The sequence below is a fragment of the Dasypus novemcinctus genome, chromosome 13 (genome assembly GCF_030445035.2).
Source record: "Dasypus novemcinctus isolate mDasNov1 chromosome 13, mDasNov1.1.hap2, whole genome shotgun sequence".
Lineage (NCBI taxonomy): Eukaryota > Metazoa > Chordata > Mammalia > Cingulata > Dasypodidae > Dasypus > Dasypus novemcinctus.
The window spans coordinates 40,981,875-40,993,359 of record NC_080685.1 but is presented as its reverse complement, the minus strand read 5'-3'; the positions used below and the strand labels follow the sequence as shown (position 1 = coordinate 40,993,359).

At 40.3% G+C, this 11,485-nt stretch overlaps 1 pseudogene; it reads right to left on the bottom strand.

Annotated features, from left to right (window-relative positions):
• Positions 1–3,299: 3,299 nt before the first annotated feature.
• Positions 3,300–10,862, bottom strand: LOC101414452 (transforming protein RhoA pseudogene; annotated as a pseudogene).
• Positions 10,863–11,485: the final 623 nt, after the last annotated feature.

The following is an 11,485-nucleotide window of genomic DNA, read 5'->3' as shown; positions in this document are numbered from 1 at the left end:
ATTTACTTTGGATTTTTGCTGCGTGTAAAGTATACTGTAGATTTCTTTTCTGTTGCTTTATAAACTCCATCAGAATAAAGATATCCCTTCATTTTGAACTGAACAATGTCTAGCCAATGTCTCATACATAATAGGCACACTGTGCATATTTATTGAGTGAATGAAAGCATAGCGTGTTGTAGGTATGGCTAATGCGTTGACTTGGTTTTTTTTGTGTAGTTGTGTGGCACCTAGGACTGGGGCCGAAGTGGAAAGATAATCCATCCATGAAACCTCCTTCCTTTCCATTCCTTCTGTCCCCAGGTGAATGAATTCATTATGCAAGGCAAGCTTTGAGTGACTTCATTTGTACCCTCCTCCTCTACTCAGTTCCAAATAAAAACGAGTTACACAGAACCCACCACCAGTACTTTACAAGTGCTGGCAATTGCTACCGTGCATCCTTAACAGCAGCGTAATCAAAAGTTATGATGCATTTTTCTGTAATCACAAGAAATGATACCCACTTAGTGCTAAGTAAAGAAAATTCCCCACCAAAAAAAGGCAAAAGCATTTCAATTTTCATTTTGAAATGAGTGAGTCAGAATCAATTTGGTAAAGCAGTTAACAGCAACTGCATGTCCCTTTCCAGTTCATAACAGGTACAATTTTCTTTTAACAAACAGCCAAGCAGAGGTCTCTGATGCTGAATTAACATAGTGTGTTCAAACCTTCTTACCATTGTATATTTAAATTGGATAATAGAGGCCATCAGAGAAGCACCAACATGAATCTTTAAGAAGCAGACCAATTTGCCAGCATCCAAAACATATCCTTAGAAAAGAATAAATATATAGTAGGGAGCTTTTTCATGGGGATTTCAGAACACTACAGCCTAAAAGTATATCCCAAGTGCCTTTGTGTGAGCTACCAGCAGCTGCGCCAAACCCAACTTAGAGAAAAGAGGAAATATCTTTATTTTGTAAAGAGCATCTGTGCATTGTATTTCCTCACTCTTTTCCCAAAAATGAGGATGTCAGCCCAAAAGAGACAAGTGTTAAATTTTAATTGGGTTTAGAAGACCAACCTTCTCTCAATTCCCCATCAAATATACACACAGGCACACACACACATGCACACATATACCCCGTCTTCTCTTGGAACTGTGAAGACAGTTGACAAAATATATTTGTCTACTATAATTATGTGTCCTGAGGAGTTGATTTGTAAAAAAAAAAAAAAGTGTAAACTTAGATTATCATCATGGCAGATTTTTTTCTTTATCTCCTTTCTGATCTGTCCTCTATCTTTCTGTCTTTAATTCTTCATGAAACCATATTAAAAAGGTGCATGTGTTTATATATACATATATATGTATATATGCTTGTGTGTATATATATGTATATGCATATGTTTATTTTTACCTAGCAGCAGGTATTCAGAAGAATTATTGGAGAACCATAAAAAAATCATTTTCCCTGCTAGTAAGTGGCATTTGGTTTCTTTTTTTTTTTTTATCTATTTATTTATTTAGTCTGAGGGTTTAATAAAGAAAATTATATTGCAGTTGCAAGATAAAGTCTCTAAAATAAAGCATTCTAGGGTACTTCCAAAGGCACTAAAATAACCCAACAGAGCAAAATTTAAACACATTCCTGGTACTATTTTTTAAGAACTGCAAGTAATGAAAGTCAACTGGACATATGCAATTATTAAAACCTAAACTGCTGGAAGTGAAGTCAATTCAATAACGTAATGCCCTCCTTTCTTATTTTTCAGACTTCAAATATGTGCCTTGCAAATTTCAACTGAAACAGTTGTAGGAATCAATAGCACAGGGTTCTAAACATAAGATTCAATTAATATGATGCAGAAGAATGCTGGGTATAGATAAAGCTGATGTGAAATGAAAGTCAATGGCTGTACCTGTAGCCAAAACACAGCCGGAGGAAAAATAACACAGGTCCTATTTTGTCTATTTGTGTGGTTATGCTTCCCTGTTTCCACTACTTGCCCCATGGATCCAGTGGAGTCTAGGGAGAACAGATTTTGTCTCATGAAGTTGGAGGTATTGCTTTGCCATTTTAAAGCATGCAACATATTTTGGATTCAGTATAGTAGGTAAACATCACAGGTTTTAAAGTACAGTAACATTTGCTGAAACTATTTGTGAGTTGACAAAGGACAAAGAAGAATAGATTTTTCTTTAATTCTGTGTTGAAAACTTACCTGGGTTCCTTTTTATTTGAAAGAAAGCCTTGTAAGGTAAAGCTGAATAAAAAGCAGACATTTTTGTGGGACAGCATATTAACACGATGATTCCTATGCACAGAGATAAATATAAGAAGGTCAAGAAGGATATAAAGCAAAGTAGTAATAGAGGTGTTATCTCCTGTTAATAAGGTTATAGAAGTCCAATGCCACCTAAGGAGACCTGGATCCAGTGAAGAGAGGAGTACTGTGATTCAGACCGGGCCTTACAGTCCAGGTGCAACACGTCAAGCCACCTTCCAAAGGGTCTAATTGCCCCAGACTTGAAATCAAATTCCTTTTGACTTAGCCCTGTTCTGGGGAGAGATTACTAGAGCATGTGGGGCTGAAAAGGGCTCATAAAGCCATCTTTTATCAGAGAAAAGACAAAATATGAATTTTAAAATGAATTTTCCATCTGACTTTATTTTCAAATACATTTTCTTTTAAAAAAATGCTTTCTGAGGAGTTGATGAATATCACTATTAGGGAATCTAATTACACAAAAAATACTACATTTACTCTGGGGTAGATATATTTATTTTTGGTGACATAGATTAAGTGGTAGTAATTACACAGTAACCGTAAGGTAACTAACAGGTAGCCACAGAACTGTACCTGCCCTTCTGACTGAGCACATTTTTTAAAAACTGGATGTGCACCCTAGAGCTAGGCCAATGAAATCTGTTTAGGAGGAAATCTCAGAAGTAGTGACTTAACAGAATACCTTGCAGCTCACAGATAGGAAAGATATGCTACTTATGAAGCATTTACAGCCTAATTCCCAAAAGTTACTAACTTTTAATTTTCTAGAAAGAACCAAAAAGAAATGCCTTGAATTAGCTCCTGGTGTTTCAGGTGGGAATGCAGAGGAGAGCTGCTAGAGCATGTCAAGAGACTGGTTGGACAGCATTAATTGTCATGGATAGCTTCAGAACACTAGTAGCAAGATTACTTCTGAATTGTAATATTAGGTAAATTAGAAATAAATGAAAAGGGCCAGTAATCATACACTGAGATTAATAAACAGCACTTCAAAAATTGACTGCATGTGGGCTTGCAGTCAGGTTTCACAAGGCAAGACACCCACATTTTGTCTCCTCAGATCTGGCTCTTGTGGCCATTTCCAAAACCTCCCTCATTCTCTCTTTGCTCTTTGCCGACCACTCCATGAACCCAGAAGCACCCATTCTGTTTGCCATATCTCTGCTTTCTTTGGGTTTCACAGGCTGCTTCCTCTTGGCTAACTTCTGCCTCATATGCTCATCATCCTGAAGATCTTTCTTGTTCCCAACTAGGATGATGAACACATTGAAATAGAAATGCTTGACTTCCAGGGTACACTTATCTGGGACGTTTTCTAAATCATCAGGGTTGTTAATGGAAAAACACATCAGGACATAAAGTCAGTGTACCAGTAGGAGAAGGGCTTCAGGCATTCAGAATCTTCCTGCCCAGAGTTTCCCCACAAAGTCAGCCACTCCCCATCCACTTCAACACCTGTCACATAGTTCTCAAACACCATGCCACATATCTGGGAACAGGTCCTTGGTGAAGATTATGAGCAAGCAGATCTTGTCTCAGGCTCTATCACCAACAATCACCAGCTTCTTCTGGATGGCAGCCTTCCCTTGTACAGGTGCTTCAGGAATCACTGCCTGTATAGCAGAAGCTCTACAAAGTTACCTTGAACTTCTCAGATGAAAGATACTCAGGAGCTGGCCCTTCACTGAGGAAAAGGCAGAGTAGGACAGACAGCGAGATGTTTTTAATACCAGTGAAATGGACCAAGAGGAAGAGCCTGAGATGAACCAAAGAGTAGAACTCAGGGCAACCTGATGGAAAGAAAAGTGTGAAAGTCTAGATCAAGAGGCTGCAATAGGATAAACTGCCAGACCAGAATAGTATAACTGAATTGTCTTGGGCAGAAGGGAAGGGAAGAGCTGCAGCCTTGGACATAGTGGGAAAGATGAAACCATTAAGCCATTAATGGCTTTTCTCACTGCATCTCCTTCCTTGGAACCATTCCAGATTAGTAATGGATCAGCCTCACTCAAATGCCACCATATATGTTTGGGTGTATAGGCTGTGCCCTGCACAGGAGTCTCATCAACTGAGCACATGGAAGCTAAAATCCAACCCACGTTTCACTGTCCATGTCCACCTCCCCTGAGTGTGGTGATGTCTTCCCAGAGGAACAGGCACTTTTCCTAATGACTGAAAAGTATAGCATAGACTAATACAATGTCCTGCTAACTGCTAACCAGTTCTATTATAAGATTGGGTATTTCAAAACCCAGCCATGGTTTTCTATCAACATTCTTAGTATTCAAATCAAGCTGAATATAGTCATGAGAACATTTTCATATATGCCTTCCTGATGTCCCATTTCCTCCCTGCCAAAACCACACTTGGGCAATTGAGTATAGTAGTTAAACAGTCCCAAGGGGCACATTTGAAGATTGTTAAAAGCAGTTGAAATAAGAATTTCAAAATTCAATTTGAAACTACAATTCTATTATTTGACACTAAGAATGTTTCCTCCTTTATCTGAACCAAAGGAGAAATCATCACTTAAAAGATGGTTTTAAAGAAAAAACAGATATGACACTGAATGTAAAGAAAGATCATTGAAGAAGAAAACTTAAGTATATTAGTTGTTTAACCATTTGGCAAATCTTGTTTGCACGGATGTTGGGTGTGTATGCTCTCATCCTGCTTTTAAAAAGGATTTGCAGAGGTTATCAGGTAAATTTGACCAGTGGCTAAAGGTGGTCTTAAAGAGGACTACAGTCACCGAGCTCCTTGACCGACCTTCACTGTGGGTGTAATTACCTTGACTAGGTCCAAAGGTGGGAAAGGAAACTAACATTTATTATCTATTATAATCAGAGTGCCATCCCAGGTTCTTTTCATATAATACCTTATTTAGTCATAATTCTATCAATGGATAATTGATTATTCTTAAGCGTGGAATGCCAATATCAGAACTTAGCCAGCCCCAGCTTTTGAGGCAATACCGAAAAAGTTGTCACATTTCTATGGCCCTGTAGCCTTGGCCAATTACCTATTGGAAGCAAGGTATGGGTGGCTCAAAAACTGCCAGGCTGTTCACCAAGGATGGTAACTCTAGATTTAGGAAGCAAAGGCTGAGAACAACAGTAAAGGAAAAAGAGTTTCATCAGGGGTATCTAAGTCAAAACCATCCTATTGTACAGTAGCCCCAGTGAAGTCTGGGGTCACAAACCCCTACTAGAGTTTAGGACATAAGCAATAGAAATGACATGAGAGAAGAGGGATGGATCCATGGGAGGACCTCAATTTAGGTAGTAAAAAAAAAAAAAATTCTTCTTAATCTCTTTTCTTCTTTATACTAAATCTATCTCCATTGATGTTTTAAAAATCTCCTTGAATAAAATAGAAAAGAGATACTCGATTTTGAAATGCAGGATAGGGACATATTAGAATCAGAATCATAGAATTTTATAGCTGGAAGGAAACACAGAGATCCCCCAGGCAAGTTTTCACAGCATGTTCTGTTGAGTTCTATGTTCTACGGTACTTTGGGGTTTTGGTGGGGTGGGGACTGGGGGCCCACTGAGAGCCTTGGCTGGAATAGAGAAGAGGGAGTAGGAAGGGCTAATTTTAATCTCTTTTCTATATGAGGAGTCTATGCAAGATTTCCTTTAGAGAAAAAAAGAGATTCTACTATGTTAAAAGAGGGAGAAGGAAACCCCTCTTTTTACCCATGAATTCCATGGAGTAGGGCTCTACTGGGTGATTTGCTCAAGGATCCATGAGGTGGTGGCATCGCCTCCAGTTCCCTGACTCCTGGAGACTCTCACCACTACGCCAGGCTGCCTCTCATTATGCAGCCTAATTCCCTATGAGATGGCTTAATTAAAATTGTGGCCATTTTGGCTTTAATATTGAGATTCTAATTATTTTATGTTAAATATCTTAGTAGCTAATAAAAATGAATTAAATGTATAAATACAACATTAAGTTTAAATAATTTTTTAAACTGTGTTTGTGCCCTCTATCTATCTGCCTGCCCAGGCTTTCATATTTTAATCTATTTCTGCCTCTGCAGATTAAACTACATGCCATTTCTGAGAGAAAAATGCCTCATAACATCTCTCTTCAAGGTCAGGATATTATTTTGAGGAAAATTGTTCTCCTAAACCAACCAAGGATAATTACCAAGTGTTTGTTATCCTGCAAGAATTTACATAGAAGTGATAAACAGTAAACTACAATAGAGTGCTAATCCCTTTCCAACCAACTCTGGTACCCCCATAAACCTCCACGAAAAAAAGTCTGAAACCACAGGAGCCCAGCACTGCATTTACCACCTCGGGCTTTATGTTCTTAGTCACAGACACAATGGATCTGGAACGATGAAGCACCCAGGGTCCTATGACCCCTCCTGGACTAGCAACATCTCCCTCTATAGGCAATAAATAATATAATAATAATGAGAACGTATTAGCATATATGTTTAGCCTATTTCCTGCATTTTTAAGTACTTTACATGCATTATCTCATTGATTCCTCACAAGAACGCTTTGCAGTGGATACTATTATTCTCCCTATTTTGCAGAAGAAGAATGGAGGCACGACCATTAAGTAACTTGCCCTAAATTTTAGTTAGTAAATGGTGAAGCTGGGATTCAGTGCAGGCTATTGCGGGGGTGGGGGAGAGGGGGAGGCTTGAGAGGCAATGCAGACGTAGCTTAGTCCAGTAACTAGTAACTCAGAAATCAGATCTAAAGAAACCAGCACAGCCACTGTAATGAGGACTGGATTAGAGATGGCACAAAAATGAGAACACGGGTCTCTTCTTTTGGAGGTTAACTTTCCCAGAGGGAATTAGCAAAGGGCGTCGAGGGCAGAAAGGTTAGTGGGGGAGGGGGCAGCGGAGGTTGCCTTCTTATGTTAAGATGTTCCAATTGCCATCTGTCCTCCTGACTAAGAACAGAGTCTGGTACCTAAAAGCCAAAGGAGAGGGGATGTAGGAAAAAGTGAGTCTCTGAGAATTTAAAACGGGCATCTGGGGAAGCGTAAGAAAGAGGAGACACCAGCATGGAAGAATTGAGAGCAGCAGCAAGGCGGAGCGAAAGGCCAGTGGAGGCAGCACTGGAGCCAACTGAGGGTAAGCCCATGCGGACTGGAGGAGGGCGCTGAACAGGAGACCTGAGGGACAAGAGCCAAAGGAGCCTGAGGTGGCCCCTTTATTTACACTTCCCTTCTGTAGAGACCAAGGTTCACCTCCCTCACGGCTCCTCCTGCCATGACAGTGAAGTTCTTAAAGACAACAACCGTGTCTAATTCAACTTTGAATCATCCATATAGACCACGTGTTTCAAGCTCCAAACCGGGCAAAAAGTATACTATACAGAGTATGTGAAATGTGCACATTTCTGGCTAGATTTAAAGTTGGCCCTCTAGCACAGTGTTTTACACAAGTTAGTAATGACACGGTAATCACGAATTGAATTGGATCGAGTTGGATTGCTCTCTGGCTCCCTTGCTGGAAGTTTCAGGCATGAAGCAGAGATAATGGTGAGTAAGCAAAATTTTTCTCCACTTGTAGAATCACCCTGGTTTGGTTGACAGTGACACTATCTGAGAGAGTGCAGTTTTGAAACTGATGTGATACCTTCCCTTACCATTCTCCCATGAATAAAACCATCCTCAAGTAAAAGCAGGAGGAGTTCTGGATGTTGAGAAGAGAATGGAGGAGAGCAGGCTCCCTGCTCGCCACATGAGGAAATAACTTGGGAAACATGTATTTAACAGAGAAGCCTGTTGGACGGAGGAAACCATCAAAACTAAAACCACCATCTTCACTATTCACAATATTACCAGCTCTGCCTATATGCATCTGTTTCCATTTGAAACAAATGAAAACCTCCCTTTTCTCTGTTGACATCAAAACCAGAGACCTGGGCTCAGCTCACTGTCACAGCTGCTATCGTTAATAATATTATGACCATCTACGCAGAGTGCTGGGAAGAGAGAAGCATAGGTAACAGACAATAGGAACCAGATCCCGAGGAGTCAGGGAATGTTCCAGCTCACCCAGCCTCCCACGCTTTTCAGGAGAGCGAGGTGGCACTGGACTCCACCCACTTTGAGGGAATGGGGGCGAGACCTGGGGTTGTCGGCAGGCTCCTGCCCCAGGAGTGTTTCGGGTTTATTTTCAGTCCTCTCTGGTGTGAATGCAACAGGAGGCCCATCCATCTCCTTCCCTCTCTGCTTTCTCTTATCTCCCTGCCTGAATTTGAGTGACAGAAAATGGTCTTCAGTAGTTTCGGTGATACACAATTTGTAAGGACTGAACTGACCCAAACACACCATACAAATTAGAACAGGCCCTGGAAGCCTCAAAAAGAAAATTGTATGGGGGGCTTAAATGAAAAAGAATCAATGCTGCCTCTTCCTTCATCTTTCTCATGGTTTTCATGGCAATTGCAGGGGGTACAGGTGGGGGGGGGGGTGTCTGACAGCAGAGAACTGCCTCCATCTGTTTTGACTTTGTCGGAAACGCCCAAGAAGAGTAGAATCGGGTTAAACCTAGCTCAGAGTGGAAAAGATTGACAACATTGCAAATGTTTGAAACTTTTAAAAATAGACGCAGGACCAAAGGGTTTTGTTGTTGTTTTTCCAGGCTTGGCTCATACTTGTCAAATATTATTTATGGAATGAATAAAGATTATATGCAAAATTATACCAGAGTGCAATGTTTTCTGTATTTTCCTGGCCCCTGGCTATCTATGTAGTCTTTTCTTTTCCACCCAACCGAGGCCACTTAAGCTCCTCATGCAGGAGGTCACCAATTATACCCCAAAGCCACCAGGCACTTGCTCATACAGTTCCTTCATGCACAGTGCATCTAGAAAACTTGGCCCACCTTTCCAAATCTTGCCCTGGGACAGCGTAGCCTGGAAAGGCTTTCCTGACTGTCCTGTTGGGGAGTTTACTTTTCCTCACCCTGCCGGCTGTCTGCACCATGCTTCAGTTCTACTTATCACAGGGTACTGTCATGTATCTGTTTGCATTTCAGTTATATCTACTAAGTGTGTCTGTTAGTACTAATACTGAGTTTCATGTGGGCAAGTTCCGGCATCTCAGTGACTGGCACATATTCTGTTCTCAGTAAAAGTTTAATGAATGAACAAATGATCTTCCGTTGATTTGACTCAAACTGACTAAAAAGGCTTTCCCCAGTCCAAAGTGCACCTATACCCCACCAATCAGTTTCACAAATACACCCTGTTGATCCCAGGACAACTTATTCTCACCCCGAAAAAAATTAAGAGGCACAAGAATTACTGGTGATAAAATATTAGCAGCAATTCAATTGCAAGAAGGTGAAAAGGAGAATATGCTGATTTGAAATTCAGTAGTTTAGGTTGCACTCATTTCCCAGGGGCTCTGTATCTTCCACTGCTTTTCACTGGGGCACAGGCCCCTATCAAATTCTCGGAGAGTATTTGGCATAAAAATTATTTCACTGAACCATGACTCCATGTAATAGCCTCGAAATCATCACTGCATCTTCAACAAAAACAACATTTATCTACTTTGTTCTCAAGGCTCTTGTTATTAGAATCTACACAATAGAGTTTGGTGCTGTCCCTAGAAATGATTATACATTATCCTGAAAGAGAGTGAGAATAAATTCTACGTTGTCTTTGATTTTCAGGAGCTAAAGATTATACTGAATATTCAGTTATATTAATGTCTCATTCTTCATTACTAATTTTAATAACCTTTTACTTTTCCAAATTTTTGGCAATTTCCCTAATTTTTAATTTATCCACCATATATATATATGTATGTATATGGTTGTTTTGTTATGTATGTATAAGGTTTTTTTTGTTACTTCAACTCAGGATACAAGCAAATTTTAAATCATACATTAGATAGAAGAAATATATAAGAGCAGTTGGGCAGGACTAGTAACCAAGTACAAACTGTAGGGGACTCTATTAGAGAACACTCACAACCTTCATCCATTGGGTTGAACCATATGAAATTGCCAGTATTCTACCATTTTTTGACCTCCAAAATGGCTATGATTTTCTGCCTAGTTCCTGCTTCCCCTGGGTCAACTTTAAACCCTTTGGGGTTTCTGGTACTTCCTAGTTCTGTGAACTCTGACCTGCTTTCCCTCCATCACAGTAGTATTTAGGCTTAGGTGAATATTGGAATCATCTGTGGCTCTTTTAAATATCCTGATGCCCAGGTTTTGCCCCAGACCAATGAAGTCAAAACAATTTTTAATCTATGTCCCTTTAGATTGGACACAGGCATCAATGTTTATTTTAAAGTTTCCAGGTGATTCTAATATGTAGCTAAATTTGAGAACAACTGCTCTACAGGAACAGCCCTTTATATTTTGCTTTCACCTAAAAATATACTTCCACCTAAAGAAATGGGAAGAGACCTTGTTGAGCTCTGCGGAAATTGTCCAGTTATCAAGAGGACCTTAGAGTGCCCTATGTCCCATTTTTCTTATAGACCACAGGACTTACCCACGACCTGATGCCCAAATTTTTTTATCTGTCATTTCATCCATAACGTTGAGAACTCAAGATTACCTTGGGGTAAACTGAGAATGCCATGGCCTACCTCTCCATTCCCTTGGCATTGTCAGATGATATCTTCTTCTCTGTGCTAATTGCCCAGGCACAAAAATCATCTAATTCTAGGCTCACTTAATCTCCAAGGGCTCCTATCTCCACCTTTGAATAGGAAACATTGAATGCTGATGAAGGCTCTGCTTCCTGAAACACCTGTTTTCCAAAACAGAAAGGCTGGAAAGAATCCTGTCCCCATTCCAGTTTCCCCAAGTCTGCTTTTATGGTGATTGCTCAGCCTACAAAACAATCTGTAAACAGGCATCTGTTCCAATTCTCCGATTCCTAATGTTCGGCAATGGTTTGCCTAGCCTTCAGAGACCTCGACATCATCCACCTTGGCTCAGCACCCTTAAGAGCCAATGATGTAAGCCAGATGCTGAGTGCTTCAGGCTGGGTCTGACCTCATTCCCTTGTCAGGGACTCTGCCATCTCCTGCCATTGGCTGCTGCTGGGTAAGCTGAAGTTAAAGGTGGGCACTTAGCACATTTATTACATACGGGGCTTATTAGATAACTGAGCTCTGTTGTGATGAATTGGCTGTGTGCTTCATTTGGACTCTCAATGCTCTGCAGGTTTTTCTAATTTAGTTTTGCCGTGGCTCAGCC